Source organism: Quercus robur, chromosome 2, assembly GCF_932294415.1.
Source record: "Quercus robur chromosome 2, dhQueRobu3.1, whole genome shotgun sequence".
NCBI lineage: Eukaryota > Viridiplantae > Streptophyta > Magnoliopsida > Fagales > Fagaceae > Quercus > Quercus robur.
In genome coordinates, this window is record NC_065535.1 from 73,581,298 (window position 1) to 73,606,175 (window position 24,878).

The window sequence follows — 24,878 nt, forward strand, 5'->3', positions numbered from 1 at the left end:
AAGCCACACACTTCTGCCGGACGCATCAAAAATTAATACTTAAAAAAAATGAATATGACACATTGACAAACCATGAATTTTGGTTGGCCAAATTGATATAGGATTTTATTATGACATTTGTCTGTAATTGAAATTTCTTAGAAGGTTGTTGAAGTAGTTATAATGGTTTATTGTTTTCACACGCACAAGTCCCTCCCCCACTTTTGGTGACCACATATATAGAGGTCCCGCTTGCGATTATACTTCACAAGAGATTTTGTGAGCAAGAACGATAGACTTTGTTGTCTGTAATTATGGCCTTGGTTAGGGCTTTCCTAACTGCACCTCTCTATCTATTCATCCACAAAGACTTTCATGAAGCTGTTGCAAAGATGACTCTCATAGACACTTTCCTCTTCTTTGTAAATAAAATCTCACCTTATATTTCTTTAAGGCTCAATCATTTTTATTTCAAGACACACCTGTTGTGACATTATGTTTCATGTTTTCATGCAGATTGTGCACTCCGCTGATAAGTTCTGCAAATGACACCGCTTACCAGTGATCATTGGTCTGGTTTATCTGCTTATCCGTCGACACCTTTACCAGAAGTACAATTTGTTTAACGTTGAACCTTCAGTTGGTGATCAGTTTGACCCCAAGGATTATCCATATCGGACAGTAGACGGAAAATACAACGATCCCTCCAATTCTAATGCAGGCAAAGTAGAAACTTTGTTTGGCTGAAATGTTCTCTCAGTTGATCAAAAGGATAAGGTATTAAAAAACCAAAAGGTTATAGTATTTCTTTGTTGGACTATATGAGTACTATCATATCATATCTACTCTAATAAATAACAGTGGGATGCATTAAATTGAATTCCTTACGGTTGATGTTGAATAAGGAACTTTTCTTTTCTTGATTGGAATTAGGAACTTGAGTTCAAATTCCAATTAAACGAAAAATTAATTGATATCTTAATTTTATTATAACAAAAAGATAATTAATTATTATGACGTTGATGATTGAGACCATGGGTCTGTTTGGATAGAACTTATTTCGCTAAAGCTGAAAACTGAAACACTGTAGCAAAATAATTTTTAAATATGTAAATAGTACAGTGGGACTCATTTTTGATGAAAAAGTTTATTAAAAGTGGAGTTTGTGGGACCCGTGAACAGTGCGTAAGTGCACTGTTCACAAAAGACTGGGTCAACAGTTGCGGCTGAAAAAAAAAAAAAAAAAAAAAAAAACGTAGACGCAGCACGTTTAAGTGCTATCCAAACCAACACCATAAGTTCAAATCTACCGTATTTATAATTTTTTTTTTCAATTAGTCATAGGTTCAAATCTATCACTTTTTTTTTATTGGGGGAAAAAAATTTCTACCCATGGTCTATGTGATGTCTCATTGTATATTACGACTAGTGGCAAAACCAAGAATTTGTGTTTAAGGGGGCTGGATAAAAAGGAAAATGATTAATATTTTTTATCAGTATATGTTATAGAGTTCAATTAATGATGTCTTAATGCATTGGTTAAAGTTAATGTTAGGTAGTTTAAAAGTTATAAGTTATAACTCAATAAAGTTTACCTTGTCCATAAATGTAATTCACAAATTCCTAACAGCTTAAACTTTGGGACACTCGGTAATTTAACATGGTATCAGAGCAGGAGATCCTGAACTCGATCCCTGGCTTTCCTCTACCTCCCATTTAAAATGTTAAACTTCCACTTGTTGGGCCCCCCACTTACCACTTATTAAGGGGAAGTTTAGGCCCACAAGTGAGGGAGAGTGTTAGACTTATGGTTAAGTGATTAAATTCATAATTTTCTAACAGTTTAAACTATGGGACAATTGGTATTTAACCTTGATTTGAAAATTGAATTGTAAACCATTAAATATAATAATTATGATTAAAAATTACTAATAAGTTAAAAAATTTTAAAAATTAGAATAGCAATCAATGAAAGCATAAAAAAATCAAATAACAAATAAGACATTACATTGATATATTACTTATTTTTATGAAGGTGATAACAATAAACAATTTATATGTTAGATAATATATAAGTAAAATAAGTAATATATCAATGTAATATATCAATGGTGGTGCAGTTTTTTGAGGATCAAGAAGAATTGTGCACAGCAATGCAATCTTCTTCCATGATTAAAGCAGAAGTAAGGCAGAGGAGTTATTTTTGATTGAGGAAGAGGGAAATTTGAAATCCTTTTTTGTCTCTTTTTTGTTAATTTTTTCCTTTTTTGTCTCCTCTTTTTGGTGAAATAATTGTTAAAATTATGTGTATGTTTTAGATTTTCTTATAAAATTACTACATTTTTTGAAAAGATAATACTATTTAGGAACATATAACAAATTTAATAGGGAGATTTTGGGGGGGGGGGGGGGGAACTAATAAAAATTATTAGTAACACAATTTATATATTTAAGGCAATTTTTTTTTTAATAAAATTAAGAGAGATTTAAAAGACCATTCTAACTGAAATTCTATAGTGTGCTTCTACGGTTCTACCACTGTTATTTCTTTTATTTTGAGATATGCACCATTTTGTTTCACCACATGACAATGGTAGTTTTTTTTTTTTTCCACTCGTTTGTTTTCATTTTCAAAATTTATTCATTTAAATTATTAAGATAATTCACTTCATATTGAACTTGTGGGGCCCGACAACAGATGGGCCAGATCCACCTATTCACGGGGATACTTAAGGCCCAAGCCGAGGAGGATAGTAGTCCCAGCCCAATAAACACAAAGCACTAATGGGCCATAGAAGCCGCCGAGGAAGGTACAGCCCTCGGTTAGCCCAGAGCTACACTAAGGAAAGGGGCAAAAGTGGTATAGGGATAATCTTGTAAGAAATCTAAAATATCTAGGAAAGGCTGCCAATACTACCGGCCCTAGACAGAGCTTTGCCTCTCACAGAGTCGTGTTTCTTTGGCCTACTCAACCACTCCCAGCAACTCAGGTCTGAAACTGATGGGACAGGTGTCAGTCTTGGAAAGTCCGACCCTACACGTGGACGAAGGAAATTGAATGCATGCTAATATAAAAGGAAAATATACAACCTAAAGATGAGGGGGATTCTTCTGGAAAGAAGAAAGACCTAAAGGGGTGAACACCTCTAGATCATGCATGAACAACTCAACTAAACCACGGCTGAGTAAACATGGTTTAGCCTTTCGACCCCATTCTCTACAAATGATATTGTACGGGTCCATTTACGTGTGAACCCAACCCTACCGTGGGCCCACGCGAACTGTGTCCCTACAATTGGCGCCGTCTGTGGGGAGGCTTGCATGTTAGCTCGAGCGATGGTGAAGTTGAGCTTCCGTCGAACAAGGGGCTACGAAGGTGCCTATATCACCGGCGACACATTACTGATGTTCCAACATAAGCTCTTACTAGGGGCTACGTTCCACGTCGTCGACGACATAGACAAGCCTAGGGGCTTCAAACACCAGGCCAGCTCCCCCCACCTTGTTCGAAGAGTCAAGCCTTCAGAAAACAAGCAAATAAAAAGAAACAAAAGCAAGTTTTGGACAGAACCAAGGCCTTGCATGGTCCTCGGACCCAAGCCTCTGGGGAAACCAACTACTTACAAAGAAAAAGCAAGTTTTGGACAGAACCAAGGCCTTGCATGGTCCTCGGACCCAAGCCTCTGGGGAAACCAACTACTTACAAAGAAAAAGCAAGTTTTGGACAGAACCAAGGCCTTGCATGGTCCTCGGACCCAAGCCTCTGGGGAAACCAACTACTTACAAAGAAAAAGCAAGTTTTGGACAGAACCAAGGCCTTGCATGGTCCTCGGACCCAAGCCTCTGGGGAAACCAACTACTTACAAAGAAAAAGCAAGTTTTGGACAGAACCAAGGCCTTGCATGGTCCTCGGACCCAAGCCTCTGGGGAAACCAACTACTTACAAAGAAAAAGCAAGTTTTGGACAGAACCAAGGCCTTGCATGGTCCTCGGACCCAAGCCTCTGGGGAAACCAACTACTTACAAAGAAAAAGCAAGTTTTGGACAGAACCAAGGCCTTGCATGGTCCTCGGACCCAAGCCTCTGGGGAAACCAACTACTTACAAAGAAAAAGCAAGTTTTGGACAGAACCAAGGCCTTGCATGGTCCTCGGACCCAAGCCTCTGGGGAAACCAACTACTTACAAAGAAAAAGCAAGTTTTGGACAGAACCAAGGCCTTGCATGGTCCTCGGACCCAAGCCTCTGGGGAAACCAACTACTTACAAAGAAAAAGCAAGTTTTGGACAGAACCAAGGCCTTGCATGGTCCTCGGACCCAAGCCTCTGGGGAAACCAACTACTTACAAAGAAAAAGCAAGTTTTGGACAGAACCAAGGCCTTGCATGGTCCTCGGACCCAAGCCTCTGGGGAAATCAACTACTTAAATGGAAGAGCTGTGTTACATGGACTCTCTAGTCTGCTTTTGAACCCTTAACACTAAAGGGACCAATATGGAATGGATTAACAAGTTTTCAAAAGCACCACCAAAGTCACGCAACGTTTGGTCGTGCTCTTAGATGAATTATTCAAAGTTCGACACCCTCAGACGATATTCTCACACTTATTGCAGAGCGTTCAATCGACATCTCGAGTCCTTGCCCTGAATACTGCCAAGGAGAAACACACACATGGAGTACACCAACTCACAAAGTAGTTCTATCAAAGGAACAACATTCAGAATAAATAAAGAAATCGTCATTTCTTACTAAAGCAAAAAGACAGTACAATGTACAATGAAAAGCTAGAACCGGTCTGTGTCAAAGTTCACTACATGACCAAAAGAAAGGAAGATACAAGAAAATAAGTAAAAGCCGAGGAAGTAGGTCAGAGGAGAAGTTGGCTACAGCTCCAAGACCTTGTTCTTCTTCAAAGCTCTCACTTGCCCACAACTCAAACAGCGAAAGAGATCCAACTTGAACCTGACACCATTGAAGAAAAGGTGTAGGGAGTTGAAGGTGGTGGGGCTTTCTCTAAATATACGCCTACCGCAAAGCGGAGGCGCTGAGGGAGGAAAACCCTTCTTCTGCCGTACCAAAACTCTGGCATGAACAGAACCTGCTTCGGATTTTGACTAAAAGAGGGGACGATTCTTTTCCCTCTCGGCGGAGAGGGAGTATTCTCCTGAATTTGTGCTTCCTGCGCCCATGTCTTATGGTAGTAAGCCTCATGAAGACACGATGCTTCTGCGGCGGAGGAAGTTCTTTATTCCCAACCCTCGTTTTCAACATGTTATGCCAAGAAAGGAGAGCTCCGGATGTGGGGAGCGTGATGTGAGAGAAAACTGAAAGAAGGGGTGTTATATATAACGCAACCATCTCTCCCTCCTATTTATTTGAAAAGACAAGATGATGGTAGTCAACTCATGCAGCGTCCCAAGGAGCACTACAGACAAAGTGGTCTTGGCTCAACTTCCAACATCGACTGCAACCACAAGATTAAAAAGCCTCGTAAAGGCGCATTTCGGTCATCGTGACATCAGAGAGTACCACGTGGCCAGAAGTTGCAGAAATATCTCTTAATTCATAGTCTAGGTGGATTCGTGGACCCGGGGCCGCTTGGCGTAAGGGCCCAGGTACCTTGGCCGACGCGGAGCAGCGGCCATGGCCGAGGACAGTCACTTTTGGGCGAATCGGGAAATGCTCAAAGATAAGGGAAACCAAGTACTGGTGCGGACATTGGTCTCGGACAGAACCTAAGGCTCGCATGGTCCTCGGACCCATGCTAAAAGGTAAAACTCAATACCGACAAAACCCAAGTCTCGGACTCATGCCTCCGAGAAAACTCAAGTACGTAAGATAAAACGTATAAGTCCTGAACAAAGCCCAGGTTTGGCAAAGTCCTCGGACTTAAGCTTCTTTGGAAGTCAGCTGCCCTAATGAAGGGATTCTTTTCGGCTTAAATAATGGAAAAGGTTAATGCTCACGCCTCGTGGAGATGGCAGAGCAACCTAATGATCGTCAACCTAAGGAGGCCATTCATCCGAGAGGTAACATGTCCTCGGGTAAATACTTCTCACACCTAATCGGACATTTGACACCCATCACTGCTAATTTTAAGATAAGTCTCATTCCTTACTGGTCGGACTGTTATATTGAATAATAATTTTGTTAAAATTATCGTGGCATCATTTTATCAACGATTACTTCGTCCTTAGTCATTATTGATTCAAATTCTATACTATTATGCCGAGCAGCGCTTTCGCATTTGTTAGAATATATAAACAAGACATAAGAAATAGAGTAACACTATCTTTTATTAATATGAAAATTTGTTACAACGTACAAGGAAGGGCTTAAACAAGCCTATACAAAAAATGAACTGCAAAAACAATAACAATATCTGTAATACAAATAAGTAAACCATCAGGTGTCTTTTGAATCTGCCTTCAAGGTCTCTCTGAAATCCATGCCTCAGTACTGCTCATATCAGGAGAAGAACCTTATACAAAAATAATGAAGGACAAGGAAGAAGAATTGGAACACATGGAAGCACTCCAGCAAGCTCTTGTTGCTGAAGAAAGCAAGGGAAAAAGAAGATGGAGGACATAAACGGGAAGGAGGAGAAGAAGAGTGAAGCAATGAAAAGAAAGTAAAAGGAGCAAAAGAGGGAGAAGGGGAGCCTAATTAGGTATGCTCATGAGAGAGCAGATGGAGATGACAAGGGAGGTTTTCGACTCAGTCACACCAGAAATGGGGTATGACGAGTCCCTGCTTCGGATTTTGGCTAAAAGAATGGGGAGACAAACCTTGAGTCTCCACCATCCTTGTCCCGACCGAGCCATCTCAAGTTTCGTTAAGATATGGTGTTTCAGGGAAAGGAGGGATTCATTCATGGTTGATCACTGTGGTGGACGTGTTATCAAATGAGGGATAACCAGAGGGAAGAGGCGGATTCTGGGAAAAGTCTAAGGGATTCGCATATGAGAGAATCACCCTCTTATCTTCTCTCTTTATATAGGGGAAAAAGACGAGGGTACGTGACACGTTCCGATCCTCTAAGAAATCTGCTAGTAAATGCAAAACCGTTTCGTTTCTCCAAGCCATCCTTAACCGATAGAGTTAAGAGACCTCGTAAAAAGAAGACATTAAAAGCGCACTACGGCTATCCAAACGGAATAAACGCCTCATGCGTAAGTCAAGGGAATTGTCACGTAGACCGGCGCATTACTTGGGGAGGTGAGAAGTCGCTGACGTTGATCAAGGGCCGAACTTAATAAGCCGCAATAAAGTCTCGGTATTATCAAAACCCACCTTTCCAACCGAAGAGTTGGATAGCAGGGTTTTGAGGGGCTATTGTGGGGCCCGACAACAGATGGGCCAGATCCACCTATTCACGGGGATACTTAAGGCCCAAGCCGAGGAGGATAGTAGTCCCAGCCCAATAAACACAAAGCACTAATGGGCCATAGAAGCCGCCGAGGAAGGTACAGCCCTCGGTTAGCCCAGAGCTACACTAAGGAAAGGGGCAAAAGTGGTATAGGGATAATCTTGTAAGAAATCTAAAATATCTAGGAAAGGCTGCCAATACTACCGGCCCTAGACAGAGCTTTGCCTCTCACAGAGTCGTGTTTCTTTGGCCTACTCAACCACTCCCAGCAACTCAGGTCTGAAACTGATGGGACAGGTGTCAGTCTTGGAAAGTCCGACCCTACACGTGGACGAAGGAAATTGAATGCATGCTAATATAAAAGGAAAATATACAACCTAAAGATGAGGGGGATTCTTCTGGAAAGAAGAAAGACCTAAAGGGGTGAACACCTCTAGATCATGCATGAACAACTCAACTAAACCACGGCTGAGTAAACATGGTTTAGCCTTTCGACCCCATTCTCTACAAATGATATTGTACGGGTCCATTTACGTGTGAACCCAACCCTACCGTGGGCCCACGCGAACTGTGTCCCTACAGAACTCTAATACCAAAATTCCTAGGAAATCTAAAGATGTTTCATTATCTATTTTTAAAAAATTACAATCTAAAATAAATATTTATTTCGTCAAAAGTTATTTTATATATATATATATATAGAGAGAGAGAGAGAGAGAGAGAGAGAGAGAGAGACGTGCAACACTCCATCACATAAAAAAAGATTTTGGGTACTGAGTATATGTAATTCCCCTCTTACATATGGTTGAAATTCACCTACGTACGTAAGAGTGCGATTACGTGTGCTCGTTAAACCATATATGCTCTTTACGCATAGTTCACAATGAGTATTGTAGGGGCATTGGGCTAGGAGCTCATTATCTATGTAGATATTGGGCCTGAGGCCTAATCTGAGGACGAGAGGTCGTCCGAGGAAGAGTAAACGTTGTCAAGGGAGCCCGTGTTGGTAAATGAAGAAGTTAGTTTTGGTCATAATGGTCCAAGAGGGTGGGCCGAGGATGAATGCCTCCTCGACTAACCAAGGCCGAGGTCAGAAGAAGTGGTAAACTGTCTAAGGGAACGTTCTAGGAAGTTCTGTTGGTATGGATGGGCATTGCAGAAACATAGGACAGGGGGAAGTCCTATAATATCAAAGGAGAAAGCTGCTACCACCGCATTAAATGCTCTGCAACTAACTCTCTAATCGCATTAATATGGAGGTGATACCTGAACAGTGATTTTCAGCTTTACAGTTACTACATGAAGACTTATGAAAGGTGCTGATAGGATAGGGATCAACATCAACCATCTGGCCTGCACGTGAAGGGTAAAGATGAGGAGAGAAGAGAGTATAAAAGGGGAAGGAAGTAGTCGGGGAGAGGGATCAAGAAAGAAGAGGAAAACATTGTAGCAATCAAGAATCAAATTTGTAGCCAAACTTGTGAGAATTATATAAGAACTGATCTCCTAGGATTGCGCCGATGAAGATTTTCTCTAGTTTAAATCAATCTAATTACCTGTTCTTATCATTTGAATCTACTTTATTGGTTGTCCATTTCATTTTATCCCAGTTTTTCAACACACTCTTTGTAAATTCATTGTTTTAGGCTAAGAAGTCAAATCTAGTCCTTACAATTGGTGCTGTATGTGGGAAATTCTGGTGTTACAGTGAGTCTGACGTCCAACCATGGTGGATTTAGGTCCAAATCAGGTAGAATCTAGGGGGTCCTAACGTGAAGATTACTTTGTCAATCTTGAGCGAAGAAGAGACCGGGAGGGGAGTATGCATACTACCCAAACTAGTAGAAGCCATTCTCGGGGTGGTAACCATTTCTCCCATGAAGAAAATACCAAAGCCATGCAGCAGAAGATTGATCAGTTGAAAAGGGAGCTGCGCCATGAGCAGAGAAGGCGAACTCCCTTCCTTTCTGATTTCTCTTCTAGCAAAGAAGAGGATGGCTGTTATAGGCGGAGATCAAGGACTCCTCCCAGTGAGTCTTTCTCGTATGATAAGGAATACTACCATGAGTACAGAAACATAAACTTATCTTCCAAAGGCCTAGGGAATGATGCGATGAGCAGAGCACTCAAACAAATTTTCAGATCACCTTTTACGCATAAGGTTGAGGAAGGGAGACTTCCTCAGTGGTTCACTTAGCACACTTTCACCATATACAACGGTTGTACAGACCCTGTGGAACACGTAAGTCACTTTAATCAGAGGATGGTTGTACACTCCAAGAACGAGACCTTGATGTGTAAGGTATTTCCAACTAGCTTGGGGCTTGTAGCAATAAGGTGGTTCGATGGTTTGGGCACAGGTTCTATTGGCTCTTTCGAGGAGCTTACCCGAGCGTTTGGCTCTCGTTTTATTATGTGTAGTAGGGTTTCTCTGTTGTCCATGTCCATGCAAGAGGGTGAGACTTTGAAAACATACTCGGACAAGTACTGGGAGATGTTTAATGAGATTGATGGGGATTTTGATGACGTGGCCATAAGGACCTTCAAGGTTGGACTGCCCACTAAGAATGATTTGAGAAAGTCCTTGACTAAGAAGCCGATCAGGAATGTTCGTCAGCTTATGGATCGCATCGATGAGTATAAGCGGGTCGAGGAAGACCAGCAGCAAGGCAAAGGGAATGGTAAGGTTATCCCTCAGGAGATGAGGGATTTCAGGTCGGACCGATACAACAACAATAGACCTCAAAGGGATTTCACGGGACAATCTGAATCTATGGCCCCTTAGGCGATCAACATTGTGTTCTGAGAACCAATGCATCAAGTCTTGGAGAAGCTCAAGAACGAGCCATACTTCAAATGGACAAAAAAATGGGAAAAGACCCCTTGAGGCGCAACCAAAGGCTCCATTGCCAATACCACCAGGAGCGAGGACATACCATCAAGGATTGCAAAACTCTGTGGAACCACCTGGAGCAACTAGTCAGAGAGGGAAGGTTACATCAGTTTTTGTATCACCCCAATGGACAAGGAGACCAGTTAAGGTCAGGGGCTCAAGGGAACACTTCTTCAAGGCCCCCGTTAGGTACAATTAATGTCATCTTTGCTGCATCTGGGAGGACCTATTCTCATCCTTCCAGGGTGATGTCTGTAGCTCGGTTGATAGTCGAGGAGCCTAATTCTAAGCCGAAGAGGGCTAGAGTAGAGATCCGATCGGCCTTGGGTTTTTCGAATAAAGACAAGATGGGAACCATCCAGCCACACAATGATGCTTTGGTGGTCACCCTCAGAATATGAGGGTATGATGTGAAGAAGGTGATGGTAGACCAGGGCAGTGGTGCAGAGATTATGTACCCTGATTTGTACAGAGGGCTAAACTTGAAGTCTGAGGACCTGATAGCTTATGATTCACCTCTGGTGAGCTTTGATGGGAAATTTGTCATTCCAAAGGGTCAAATTAGGTTGTCCATGCAGGCAGGGTCAGAGGTTGTTGAAGTGGACTTCATTGTAGTGGATGCATATTTCCCCTACATGGCCATTGTGGCCAGGCCTTGGCTTCCCTAGGGGCCGTCTCTTCCACTCTGCATTTGAAGGTGAAGTATCCATTAAGGGACCGGATTGAAGAGCTTGTGGGGAGTTAGTCCATGGCCAGATAATGTCTCGTGGCCGCAATTATGCACTAGCCTACAGCTGAATCCTTGACTTCTGCTGAGGGGGGACTTATAGCAGTCAAAGTCTTCGGTGTTACTTGCCGATGGACCAGTCGAGGAGGAAAAGTGTGAGGATTTAGAGAAAGTTGTCGTAGGTGATGACTCGAAGAAGTTTTTTCAGGTTAGGGCTGAGCTACCTCCTCAGGAGAAGGAAGAGCTAATAGAGTTTCTCAAAAGAAACATTGACATGTTCGCATGGAATGCTTATAAAGCTCCAGGGGTGGATCCGAGTTTCATCTGTCATCATTTGAATGTTAATCCATCAGCCACCCCCAAAAAGCAACCATCTCGGTGCTCATTTAAGGATCATTCTGACGCTATCAAAGATGAGGTGATGAAGTTTAAACAGGCTGGGGCTATCAAACAAGTTTTCTACCCTAAGTGGCTAGCCAATACTATGGTTGTGAAGAAGAAAAATGGAACGTGGTAGGTATGCGTGGACTTCACAGACCTAAACAAGGCTTGCCTAAAAGATCATTTCCCTATATCTTGGATAGATCAGTTAGTGTATGCCACTGTGAGTCATTCTCAGATGAGCTTTTTGTACGTCTTTCAAGGCTACCACCAGATACCTTTAGCCCAGGAAGATCAGGAGAAAACAGCTTTCATCACTCCTATTGGAAACTACCATTACAAGGTAATACCTTTTGGATTGAAAAATGCAGAGTCCACTTATCAGAGGATGGTGACTAGGACGTTTGAATCATAGTTAGGCAAGAATATTGAAGTATATATAGACGACATGGTAGTGAAGAGTAAGTTGAAATCTGAGCATGTTAACAACCTTAGCAATATCTTTGAGATCTTGAGGAGACATAAGCTATGGTTCAACGCTTCTAAATATTCTTTTGGTGTTAGATCAGGGAAGTTCTTGGGGTACATGGTTACACATCGCGGAATTGAAGTTAACCCCGACCAAATTAAAGCAATAAAAAATTTACAACCACCTCGGAATCCCAACGAGGTCCAGAAGTTAACAGGGATGACTGTCACCCTAAACCGATTCATTTCTCGGTCAGCGGACAGGTGTAAACCTTTCTTTTAATTATTGAACAAGTGGAAGGGATTTGAATGGACTGAGGAGTGTGTCCTGGCTTTCCGATAGTTGAAGGAGTATCTTTCCCGGCCACCCATTATGTCCAAACCCGAGGTGGATGAGGTTTTGTTCACCTATATTGATGTGGCTTCCCATGCGGTAAGCTTGGTACTTGTACAGGTTGATAGTGGTGTACAGAGGCTAGTCTATTATGTGAGCAAGTCACTTCATGAAGCCGAGGTTCGTTACTTACCCCTGGAGAAGGCCATTTTGGTAGTTGTACATGCTACGCGTAAATTCCCCCACTACTTTCAATCACACACGGTTGTTGTCCTAACCCAACTTCCACTTAGATCTCTACTTCAAAGCGCTGGTTACACTGGGAGGATTGCCAAATGGGGTACGATCCTCGGAGCTTTTGACATCAAGTACATGCCTTGGACCTTTATCAAGGGTCAGGTCCTCGCTGACCTGGTGGCTGAGTTTGTCGAAACCCCATTAGAAGATAGGTTGGAGGAGCAAAACATGGATGGAAAATCAGTTGGTGTAATCTCCTTACAAGAACCTTTGTCTTGGAAGGTCTACCTCCTTGAGATTGGCCTTCTTGACCACAAACAATGAAGTTGAGTAAGAAACTTTGTTGGTAGGGATGACCATGGTTCAGAAGATGGGTGGAAAAGCAGTGGAAATGTTCTCTAACTCAAGACTGGTAGTGGGCCAAGTTCAAGGAGAGTTAGAAGCTAGAGATCTCAGAATGCAGGAATATTTGAATCAGGTTAGACATTTACAGTCTGGATTTCAGTCATTTAATTTGTCACAAATCCATAGAAGTAGGAATACACATGCTGACTCTCTTACCACGTTGGAAACATCCTCGGCACAAAACTTACTTCGAGTGATCCTTATGGAAGACTTGTGTAAACCTACTAAAGTAGGGGGAGATGGGGTTTATGTTCATCAAATAAGGGTGAGGCCTAGTTGGATGGATGGATTCTATTGTCCTATTCCTTAAGGAAGATGTCCTGCTTGAGAGTAAGTTCGAAGTTGACAAGGTACAGAGGAAAGCTCCTCGGTTTTGGTTGTCCGAGGACTAAAAGTTGTATAAGAGATCCTTTTCTAGCCCATATTTGCTATGCATACACCCTAAAGCAGTTGAGCTACTTCTAGAAGAATTACATGAAGGGATTTATGGAAGCCACACGAGGGGTAGATCTTTGTCTCATAGAGCCCTTACTCAGGGGTATTGGTGGCCAAATATGCAGAGGGAGGCACAAGAATACGTGAAGAATTGTAACCAAAGCCAGATATTTGCACCAAGCATTCACTAACCGGGAGGTGCCCTTTATCCTTTAACCAGTCCTTGACTATTTGCTTAATGGGGTTTGGACATTGTAGGTCCTTTCCCTAAGGCAGCAGGAAATAAGAGATATTTGTTGGTCGGCACAGATTACTTCACCAAATGGGTTGAAGCTAAACCATTGGCAAATATCAGAGATATGGATACCAAGAGATTTGTTTGGAAAAATATTGTCACTTGATTTGGAATCCCTCGCACCCTCATCTCAAACGACGATCTTCAGTTTGATAGCAAGGCTTTAAGGATGTATTGTTGTGACCTGGGCATATCAAATAGATACTCCTCCCCGGTATATCCATAGGGGGAATGGACAGGCTGAAGCTATCAATAAGGTCATAGTGAGTGGGTTTAAAAAGAGGCCAGACCACTCAAAGGGATGGTGGGTAGAAGAGTTGCCACACGTCCTTTGGACATACCAAACAACACCTCGTAGGCCTACTGGGGAGACTCCATTTTCAATGACTTATGGGATTGAGGCAGTTATTCCTCTAGAATTGGATTCCCCACACTAAGAACGAGTTCTTTCACTCCGAGCAGCAACAATCAGTTATTGGAGAAGAGCTTAGACTTAATTAAAGAATGAAGAGAAAGTGCTATAGTCCAATTGGCCTACTATCAACACAAGCTCAAGAAAGGGTATAATGCCAACGTAAAGCTAAGGCCACTAGCACCTAGAGACTTGGTCCAAAGAAAGGTCTAGGAACTGCGAAAAACCTAGCATGGGGAAAATTGGGACCCAATTGGGAAGGGCCATATCGTATCACATCAGTGGCTGGAATAGGAGCTTATTTCCTTGAAGATCTAGAGGAAAAAGTTGTACCACACCCTTGGAATGTAAACAACCTAAGAAGATATCATTATTAATGAAAGCTTTCTTTACCGAATTTGGGTTTGTTGTATTATGCGCTTTGCTTTCTGCTATTTGTTTGAATATCAAACAAAGCCTTGGTTATGCCTGGATCCTCGGACCACATACCTTAGGTAAATTGATATGCCTGGGTCCTTGGACCACATAATTTGGGTAAATTAATACTTCCTAACATCTATCTACGTATCAAACAGAACCTTGGTCATGCTTGGATCCTCGAACCACATACCTTGGGTAATTTGATATGTTAAATCATTTTTCTAAGTATTAAATAGAACCTTAGTTATGCCTGGCTCCTTGGATCACATGTTTTGGGTAAATTAATACTCCCTGACATCTATCTACGTATCAAACAGAACCCTGGTCATGCCTGGATTCTCGAACCACATACCTTGGGTAAATTGATATGTTAAATCATTTTTCTAAATATTAAATAGAACCTTAACTATGCCTAGCTCCTCGGACCATATGCTTTGAGTAAATTAATACTCCCTGACATCTATCTACGAATCAAACAGAACTTTGGTCATGCCTGGATCCCCGGACCACATACCTTGGGTAAATTGATATGGTAAATCATTTTTCTAAGTATTAAATAGAATCTTAGCTATGCCTGACTCCTCGGACCACATGCTTTGGGTAAATTAATACTCCCTGACATCTATTTACGTATCAAACGGAACCTTGGTCATGCCTGGATCCTTAGACCACATACCTTGGGTAAATTGATATGTTAAATCATTTTTCTAAGTATTAAACAGAACCTTAGTTATGCCTGACTCCTCGGACTATATACTTTGGGTAAATTAATATCTCCTATCATTTTGTCAAGTGTCAGGGCAAAGCCTTAGTTATTTTAAACTTTTCGGACTACATACTTAAGGATCAAATGGGTGCTCATGAGCAGCATTTAAAGCATTTACAGGCATACCTGAATTTGTGTAAGACTTGGATATGCCTCTGATCCTTTAAACTTGTTAATGAGTAGGGTACAAAGTAAGTTTAAGCATGTATGTATGCTGCATTACTGTGTATATCCTTAAAAGTTAAAACTATGCTCTGTCAAGGTGATAGACTTAATATATTTAACAATTTTTCGCTACTGATCATGGGATATGTGAGAATTATACTGCCAATTATGCAAATCGAAAGTTCAAGATATACCTCATTATCACTTTTTTTCTCAAGTGTTGAATCAAAAAAAGGTTAAGTTTGGATCAGTGTTGGCATCAAAATTATAAGGGAAAGACTTGCAATTTTCATTAATATTGAACCTCCAAAAGAGACAAGTGAACTACAAAAGCTTGACATAATTACGGAGTTCAGATAGAAAAAAAAAAAAAAAATTGAACAATCTATTTGCTTTATTTTTATTACAAGTTTGTCTTTTGGGTTCTTGGGAGGCTGAGTAGATGCAGTCGTGGTGGACACTTGGGCCTTGCCTTTGGGATCCTCCTTTAGGGGTATGGAAAGGGTGGCCAGCACCAGCTTCATGCTTTAAGAAGCCTCTTTTTCCTTTGAGGGCTCTTTGGAGGCAACTAGAGGCAGGGCAACATCTTGGACTACTTCTTTATTGACATCCCCCAACTTTGCAGTGTCCTCGGCCCACCCTGCTTCCTAGGAAGAGGTGTTGGCCGCAGAAGGAGCTTTGGATGGGTTGCCTTGAACTTCACTTGCCTTCAAGGGGACCAGCTCGACCCTAAAGCCCGAGAAGCCTGAGATGCGTATGGCCGAGGGGTAATACACATTTTCTGCCCTCCTAAGAGCAGAATAGGCCACAACCCCAACCTGGTTGAAGGCCTTATCCTATACTTCGGAGCAATAATGTCTGCACACCCCCACGACCTCAGCCCTTAAGGCCTTTTCGGTCTCGACCACTCCTATGTCGTAGCCATTCTGCTCTGCTTGATCTTGAGCCTTCTCTGTCTCCTCCAACTTCTTTTTGAGAGTAGCAATTTGTTCTTTGGAGGCGGCCAATTGTTCCTCGGCCTGACAGAGAAGTACCCTCTGACCCTTGGCCTGCCTCTCCACCACATTCAAGGCAGACTCAGCACTCTTCTTAGCATGGTCAACCTCTGCTAGCTTAGCTGTGAGGTCTTGAGACTTCTTCTCAGCTACCTCAAAGGCCTTCATGGCGGCAATGCGCCTACCCTCATCGTCCTTGGCTAGTCTATGAGAGTTGATAACTATCTCCTTAACTTTATGGGTAGCCTAAATTGCCTACAAAAGGAAAAATATAACAAACAAACAGCGACAAGAAGACATGTGAGTTAAGAAAGTCAAAGATGAGTATAGGTACAAGAAAAATTAATGCTATGAAAGTAAAAGTGACAAAAGTTATTAATAGAATTACCTAGGCCAAGTCCCTCTTCAGACTGAGGAACACTTCATATTTCCTCATAGTCCTTAGATCGGACATATCTGCAGGTAGCAACAAGGCTTGCTCCAATGCATCAGCAACATAACCCGCCTTCTCTTGATGGGAATTCCTGATGGATGCATCAGAGAGAAGGGGGGCTTCATCCAGGACAAGGGGAGGTGCCCAGGTGGGAACCCCAACCTGAGTTTCAGCTCTTTTATCAGCCAGGTTTTGGGTCATCCTGGCCTGTTTTGCCCCCTTTTGGGGCTCGGCGTCCTTAGGAAGAGGACCCTTACCTTACTCCCCTAAGTCTTGGTTCCTTTGATCCCTCTTTCTTTTATGATCAGCAGGATCAATTCAAGGAGGCTGAGTGGGAAGGGAAGGAGGGAGTTTAGCTGGGGCATTCTTCTCGAGGTAGACTCCATTACGTCCAAGAAACCGGTCCTCGGCTTGCGTTGTATTCCCATGTTGTCTAGAATGGGGGAGGCCTTTTGTACTTGGCTTTCTTCAATTGGAGATAGTGGCCGGTTGAACACCTTGAAGTCGTCCTCGGAATCGAACACTTCAAATATTTCTCCTTCTTCTTTTTCTTTTTCTTCCCTTTCCTTCTTATTGATAGGACGGGAAGAGGAAGCCTCTACCTTAGGTACTCCTTCTAGTATCGAGGTGGTGGTAAGGACACCCTCTAGTATTGGACCAAAAATGAGGAAACCCAGCACGGCTACACTTATCCGATGAAGATGTGGGTCCCGTGCCTTAATGACACACTTTGGCGCCTAGAAGGTCTTGGATATAGGTGTGTAGACAAGGATGACGTGTGCTGCCCTAAGTTGGCCATCCGAGTGTACGAACACCTCGGCCTTCAAGATCTTGTCCAAACTTAACTCGTTCACAAGATTGAAATTAGGCATAGTAGCGTTCTTATCTGCAAAATCATTAAGAGTAACAAAAAATATCATCAGCAAGAAATAACGCGAATTAAAGAGAAACTTAAGTACAAATACATCACCTAGACCTAAGACCCTACCTGGTGTCCCTTCTCTCGTCGGGTATGGGAGGCCGTCTTGCCACTTCTCGGACACGATCAAAAAATCTTTGTTTAAGCCCTTGTTTGAATCGGGGAGGCACTAGATAAGCCTAACTTCAGGGTACCTAGATTTTAGGTAATATCCCTGCCCCTTTAGGTGGTGAAGGTTGTACACCCAGTTGACATTGTGGTGGGTCAACCCTAAGCCCATCTTTTCATTAAGGGCATTTACACTCCCTAGAATTCTAAACATGTTTGGGGCGCACTAGGTGGGGGCCAACCTATGAGCCCTAAGGTAGTCCCTAGTAACTCTACTCATAGGGATTCTCATCCTTCCTTCTATAAAGGCAATCATCGGGATTACTACCTCTCCCTCTTGCCTGTCTTTGTGCCACTACCCCTCTTTACAGTACCTAATTCCTACCCCTGGAGGGATCTTGTACAGAGCTCTAAAGCGCTTTATTCCCTTCTCAGAGTCTACCAAACTTTTGAATCTACCCATTCCTAAGGGAGAATTGGGCGCACTAAAAAGATAATGAAAATGAAAAAGAGCCGAGGAGGAAAGGACACTAAGAAAAGAAAAGTGTGTGGAAAAATAAAGTGAAAGGGATTTATGAAAACTTACAGAAGAGAGAAGAGTATCCTCGGACGGACTTTTGGTATTTGTAAGAGCAGAGTTGGGAAGGTCGGTAGGTTCAGTGTGCTAGAGCTAAGTGAATGCTAAAGTAAGGTGAGTGATTAATTTAAGTGATTTTTATATCAAAGAGAAAGCTATAGAGTGGGAAAGTTCCCGCCCATGTTCCAGCAGAATCCTCAACTGTTAAATTTGCAACACGCTGTAGAACGTGGGGAACAGAAAGCTGTAAAAATTTAATGAAGAGTGCTTCTCGTATGCCGAAGTGTCAGGAGCGTGTCTTGGGCAGTTAAAAAGGCATCTACACAAACATAGGTGATGTGTGATGGGCACGAACTAGCTAAGGTGACGTCGAAATCCTCCTTTCTTGCCAAGGAGCCAAAAAGAAGAATCTCGAGAGGTTATTGTAGGGGCATTGGGCCAGGAGCTCATTATCTATGTAGATATTGAGCCTGAGGCCTAATCCGAGAATGAAAGATCGTTTGAGGAGGAGTAAACGTTGTCAAGGGAGCCCATGTTGGTAAATGAAGAAGTTAGTTTTTGTCATAATGGCCCGAGAGGGTGGGCCAAGGATGAATGCCTTCTCGGCTAACCAAGACCAAGGTCAGAAGAAGTGGTATACCATCCAGGGGAACGTTCCAGGAAGTTCTGTTGGTATGGATGGGCATTGTAGAAACATAGGATAGGGGAAAGTCCTAAAATATCTAAGGAGAAAGTTGCTACCATCGCAATAAATGCTTTGTAGTTAACTCTCTAACCGCATTAATGTGGAGGTGATACCTAAACAGTGATTTTCAATTTTACATATACTACATGAAAACTTATGGAAGGTGCTGATGGGACAATGATCAACACCAACCATCTGATCTGCACGTGGAGGGTAAAGATGAAGGGAGAAGAGAGTATAAAAGGGGAAGGAAGTAGTAGGAGAGAGGGATCGAGAAAGAAGAGGAAAACACTGTAGCAATTAGGAATCAAATTTGTAACCAAACTTGTGAGAATTATATAAGAACTAATCTCTTCGGATTGCGCCGAGGACAATTTTCTCTAGTTTAAATCAATCTAGCTTCCTGTTCTTATCATTTGAATTTACTTTATTGGTTGTCCATTTCATTTTAGCCCAATTTTCCAACTCACTCTCTATAAATTCATTGTTTTGGACTTTTTGGGCTCAGGTCCATCCATCTTTTGGGATAGGAAGTCAAATCTGATCCTTACAAGTATTATATGTCCATTTCATAAGACTGGTGATATTCTTTGTTATTTAAAAAAGTTTGTTATTTTTTTCTTTTTGTATGTGATTTCACATATGCTGTAAGGATTTTAAAAGAAATTTTGTTGTATAATTTTTAACGAAAATTTTTGTATTGTAAAAAAAAAAAAAAAAAAAAAGAAAGTTAATTCTAAAATCTGTTTTTTGGTTTTCATTTTCAATGTTAGCCCCCAACCAAAAAAAAAAAAAGTCTTTGTAGGGGATGGGGGTGATGGCTCAAAGTGGATAGGCTGGGTGGGGGTACCTTTTGTGGGTGTGGGTGTGGGGGTGGGGGTGGGGGGGGGAAGTCAATTTTAAGTTCAAATAAAGCTAGTGATACCATTAAAGTTTACAACAATTTCATAGTATTATTAATTTAACCTATCATCACAAATAAGCTCATTACAATTTTCAATTTGAATTTTTTAAAGGTAGGCGGTAAGCTAACATGGTGAAATTATTGTGATTTTTCGTAATGTCCCTAGAAGGATTCTTTCATGGTTAAAATTTTAATATATGGATTTAATAGAGTATTATATTATTTAAAATTTTAAATAGTGTGACACTTGACACAACTTTAAATTTATAAAATAGTTTAACCTAAATAATGAAATAGAATCATTTTAAATGAAAATAATAATTTTTCTTGTCTCTTGAGTTATAGAGAAACTTTAACATATATTATATATTCCATTACATAAAATTTATAAAAAGATAGAAAATACTTTTAAATCACTCTCACACGCACACATATACTATTTAACCTACAAATTTTATACCATATTCTTATAAAATAATCATATTACATTTTTCCACACATATTGAGTGAATTTGCAACTCATTATAATTAACTTGGCTGGGACAACATGTAGTTAATGAAACCAGATCCAATGGTGGTGGCCACAAAACTTCTTGCTCGGAGAAAATTCAAAGACACAGGAAAGCAATTCAACATGATAGCAGTTTCTTGGATTCAGCTAATGATACATGATTAGGTCGATCACTTGGAGGATACCAATCAGGTATGCTTTATAGACAACACAATTTAGAAAAATTTGTATAATTTTTGAAGGAAAAAAAAGTACAATGCTTAAATATGTAAATATATATTTTATCTTTTGGATAAAACCATCGTAGATTGAGTTGATTGCACCTAGAGAAGTTGCAAACCAATGCCCCCTCAAGTCTTTCAAATTTTACAAGACAAATGAGGTTGCAACTGGCTTTGATAAAATCAAGACTGGTACATGGAATACTCGTACGCCATGGTGGTAAGAAACTAGTTTACACTTTACATTTCTATTATTTAAAGTGTGCCAATTCCAAACAAAAAAGCATAAATAAAAGTCTTTAAGTACAAAGTAGAGCCCTCTATAATAAACTGAATGTAGTGATTAATTAGTCATTATAGCATAACACAAGAAGTTACTCGAGCCCATCCAAATATAGGCTTAGTATCCTTTGCATCAATTTCCAATTATAACTATTTTACTTTGCTATATTATTTGTTAACACTTTGCACAATAAATAAATAAATAAATAGTGACCATGACAAAACACTAGTTATGTAATTATTTTTTAGTTCTCACTTTTTTTTTCTTTTTTTCTTTTTTTCAAATTTCCTAAACTTCACATGAATGACGGTGAATATTAGGGATGGAAGTGTTATATATGGGAGCAATGTAAAAACGTTGAATAAATTAAGTGAGAACACTCAAAGATGGGAAGCTCAAAATATCACCAGATGGTCTTCTTCTCCATGACCAAGATGGCATTGCTGTGTCAGGATATGTTCGTAATAGTTGGATTGGTGTCTCAACACTACAGGCCCTCTTCATTAAAGAACACAATGCAGTCTGCGACGCCCTCAAGGTAGGTAGTACTTTATGATCCAAAAAACGAAAAATGTGATTCAATTACTTGTTTTTGGGATTTGATGAGCCGTGGCATGTGAATATTGACCACTTTTCAATTGAATTAGCTGAACTCAACTACTTCATTTTCACGATGTTTTTAGAAAGAATATCCAAGCCTGGATGATGAAGAATTATATCGCTATGCAAGGCTAGTGACATCCGCAGTGATTGCTAAGATCCATACCATAGATTGGACTGTAGAGCTCCTTAAAACTGATATGTTGCTTGCAGGGATGCGTGGTAACTGGTAATCTTTATTTTTCAGCAAAGATAATTACATAGTTAATTTGTTGGATTGATCACCTTCTCTGTCTATATATTTACATAGGAAGAAAATTGAAAGCAAAAGGGGCGATTTTTGTGGTTTATTTTCAAGAATAGAAAATGAAATTTTGTGCACAAGCTTACATGCATCATCTATAATTTCATTTTTTGCATTGCTAAATGATGAAATTTTCACATATAATACTTTTAAGTAGTATATTATCTCAACTATAGAATGACTATAACACCTAAAGGATGATCAAAAGTTCAAGATTGATTGTTATTATGATTTTGAAATTCTATTTCAGGTATGGATTATTGGGAAAGAAATTCAAGGATACATTTGGGCACGTGGGAGGAGCAATCCTGGGAGGTTTAGTGGGCCAAAAGAAATCAAATAATCACGGTATTCCCTACTCTTTGACTGAAGAGTTTGTTAGTGCTTATCGATTGCACTCACTTCTACCTAATAATCTTCACCTAAGGGACATCTTGGTCACACCAAGACCCAACAAATCTCTACCATTGATTGAAGATTATAACCCTCTTTTATTAAGCATCAAATTAGTCCATACAAGTTTCATGAAAAGTGCTTGTACACTAGACATTTTGTCTTAATTATTATTATTGTTGTTTTTTAGGGTTCCTATGCCAAATTTGATAGGTCGTAAATGAGAAGAGGCCTTGGCGAAATTTGGGTTTGATAGGCAAATGGTTTCAATGGGCCACCAAGCTTCCGGGGCCTTAGAGCTTTGGAATTATCCTACATGGTTCGGAGACCTTATAACCCAAGATATGGGTGGACAAGATAGGCCTGATCATGTGGACCTTGCGGCTCCTGAAGGTAGTCGACTAGTAATAACTAATCTTGATCTTTTATTTATATAATTGATTTACAATGCACTTCAAAAAAAATAAAAAATAAAAAATTGATTTACAATGTGGTGCTCATTTTTTATGCTCTATACATAATGTAGTCTACAGGTACAGGGAGAAGAAAATTGCAAGGTACAATGAGTTCCGTAGGGCTTTGCTTTTGATACCAATTTCGAAATGGGAAGATCTAACAGAGGATAAAGAAGCAATTCAAACACTTAAGGAAGTGTACGGTGATGATGTTGAAGAACTCGATTTGCTTGTGGGTCTCATGGCAGAGAAGAAGATCAAAGGATTTGCTATTAGTGAGACAGCTTTTGTAATATTCCTAGTGATGGCAACAAGGTAATAAAGCAAAACCACAAATATGTAAGGAAGATAGAATAGTCTTTCTTGAATCCATTGTGAAAAAACAGAAAATGGATCCAATTAATTAATTTTTATTAGAAGAAAATTGTGGGAGGTGAAAAAAATTGCCATAGTCTTGTCTAATGGTAAAGGTTCATGAAATTTGAAGACCCAAAAGGAAATTAGAGGTAGATTAAGTGAAATGATGTGCAAAAAATGGTTCATATTCCTTTATTTCAAAGTTACACCATTGAATGCAAGTTAGATGTGAAACAAGTAGGTCAAATGTCACGTTGTTATAAGTAACATATTGAATTATATTAAAAATAATATTGAAGGAAAATTCTTAGTTTACATTGTACAAGTAATGTAAGATTTATATTGTAGAGTTACCAAATGTGTACAATGTTGTACACATTTGCAAAAAATGTGCAATATAAACCTATAATCACCCAATATTGAATTTTGGGTTATGTGTGCTATAATATGCAATTTTGGGTTGGATGCAGGAGATTGGAAGCAGATAGGTTTTTTACAAGCTATTTCAATGAGGAGACATATAACAAAAAAGGACTCGAATGGGTTAATAGTACAGAGAGTTTGAAAGATGTGCTAGACCGTCATTACCCAATAATGGTAATGAAATGGATGAACTCTACAAGTGCTTTCTCAGTGTGGGATTCACCTCCAAATTCTCACAATTCTCGTCTATTTTCGTGTTCCTAAGTGAATGCTATTTATTATGACAACATTGTATTTGGATTTAAGTTATTATTATATCTATTTTATGTTCTACGGAAGGAAAAATATGGAACTAACCAAAAGCCTTTAAGATGTTTATTCTTGTTCTTAATAAGGGATAAGCTACTCATAATTGTTGCTGTACTATATTAATCTCTCTATGTGTATGTGAATGCGAAAACTTTATGGAAGAAAACTAAGGCTTGCTTTAAATACTGGAAATAAAATTTCTTTAAAAAGATTTTTTTTTTTTTTTTTTTTTTTTTTTTTGGTAATTTTGATTAGAGGAAGAAGAGGGATGGATAAGATCTATTAAACTTCAATTTTAAATTTTTTTTAAAAAAAATTATAAAATGAATTATGTTTCCATGAAAACTTCCATTATTTTGTGGTTAAATTATTATATTTGGTCAACAACTGTTGACATTTGTTTCAAAATCATCCATATATACTTCAAACTGTTTCATAAAGATGTTTTTTTTTATTTGATGGATGAAAGATGCTGATGTAACAAACAAAATCCATGAAATCAAAGTCACTTTAATGATGTGAAATGAATTTTATTTGCCACACATGTAAGCATTTTCTATCAATTAGATGATAGTAAGGACCTTTTTAAAACTTTTCTTTAAAGTATAGGGACTAAAATAAAATAGTTTAAAATATAAGGACAATTTTGAAACATATGTCAAAGGCTAAGAACCAAATATGCAATTTAACATAATTAATTATTATTAATATAATAAATATATTTTTTATGAAATGGATATTTTTCTTCCAAAGAATGAAAGAGTATGCATCACATGTATAGCAGAAATAAAGAATTACAACATAGGTAAATTAGAGGTAACACAATATCGAAGAAATTGTGGACAATCTTCCATCCAAATTTGATGGGAAACTACATAACTAGCTAAATGGAGTTGGGATTGATGTTGTAACTATTGCAAAAACTAACTGAAGTAGATCAAAAAGTTCCCAAGATATCAAGTTGAACAACATTATCAAGTTTTGTTTTTTGATACCAAAGAATCATATATATATAAAAAATAAGAGAACAAAGTATAGCCACTTGGCTTACATAGGTGTCGGATATAGCCTACAGTGGTGTACAGGAAAATTAGTGGTTAGGGTAGCTAGTTCAATTAC

General features: G+C 39.8%; 1 pseudogene; it reads left to right on the forward strand.

The window, feature by feature from the left end:
• The first annotated feature begins 275 nt into the window (after positions 1 to 275).
• LOC126714957 (alpha-dioxygenase PIOX-like) lies at positions 276 to 23,718 on the forward strand (annotated as a pseudogene).
• The last annotated feature ends 1,160 nt before the right edge of the window (positions 23,719 to 24,878 follow it).